Source organism: Pyxicephalus adspersus, chromosome 1 (genome assembly GCF_032062135.1).
Source record: "Pyxicephalus adspersus chromosome 1, UCB_Pads_2.0, whole genome shotgun sequence".
In the NCBI taxonomy this organism is placed as follows: Eukaryota; Metazoa; Chordata; class Amphibia; order Anura; family Pyxicephalidae; genus Pyxicephalus; species Pyxicephalus adspersus.
The window spans coordinates 47,649,054-47,650,491 of NC_092858.1; positions in this window are offsets into that span (position 1 = coordinate 47,649,054).

The following is a 1,438-nucleotide window of genomic DNA, read 5'->3' on the forward strand; positions in this document are numbered from 1 at the left end:
TCCAAAGGCAGGAGGTAGAGTTGTAGAGTGTAATAGTATGTCCAAATCTGTTCCAATTCCTGTGTCAATTCCCTGGATTAATTCTCATTGCACTTATAATTTGGGCACTTGAGATTTGGGCACGTGACCTTGCCTGTTGTTTAAATAGATAATCTACTATTCCCAATCGATCGATTAGGTCCAAACCTTGGGTAGACCTCTGCCTTTTACAACTCTGCACCCCTATACCTGGTCTTACTTCAGAGGTATACTACACGATGGACAAGTACCTCCTTTAGCATCCCTCACTATACCTCCTCAGGGCAGGATGGTATCGTGGCTGCTTTATAGGCAATTGCAGTCATTTGTATCTTTTTTTACTACTGAGTCACGGCTACACAGGAGAATACCCGGTTTTGAATCAATACTTACCTCGGATACTAAACCGTCCCACATTATCCCATTTCTACATAATTTAATTTTGCAAGAAATTGATGTTGGCACACCTGTCTACACTAGATATTGGGAACGAGATCTCGATGACTCATTACAAGAGGACGATTGGGAGAAATCCTTTACCTCAACCCATCTGTCCCTAAATTGGCCCTAACATGCAAAGCACAAGAGACCAATTTTAACATTGTGTCTAGATGGTATTATTGCCCGGTAGGCCTACATCATATCTCTACTGCTACGTTCATTAGTCGTTGGCACTGTCTTTCCCCGAAGGGGATCTATGATTCATAAATGGTGGGAGTGCCCAGTGATTTTTAGTTTTTGGAAAATAGTATTTCAAGTGTTTAACGACTGTACAGGGTCTGACATCCCTAACACCCCTAAGATAACTCTTCTAATCCCTAACACCCCTAAGATAATACTATCTTTGGTGCCCGGTTCAATCTAATCAACTAAAATGGGGTGCTAAGTCATTTCCTCACAGCCGCTAGGGCTCTCATTTCGAAACTCTGTTTTTTTGTGATTGTTTCCTGATGTATATATGATGTATATATGTTTCCTGATTTGTGATGTATATGTTTGAAAAACCTAATAAAAATTATTGACACAAATGTTGTAATATGTTAAGGCTATTTATAACTAATTTCACACAATATATATTTAGCTGCATCACAAAAACTAGACATGCTAGAGAAAAACACAGAATTGAAATCTGCATCAAAAATACTACAAAGCCCACATAAAATTATATCTGATGAAAATGACATGTTGACCTGTGATTAGTATACATATAAAAAATATATATTTTTTATTAATCTTAGAACAAGCCATGTTAAGAAACGCAGATGACAATCTGGGGCACGGACAGGATAAAAAGCATAAATATTTCTATTCTAAACTTGTCCCTATTGCTATCATCCTGGACAGTAAAGAACATTCCACTTCTTAGCTTTTTTTTTTCTAACATTTTTTATTTTAAAGGTTTTACAACAATCTGGGGGGG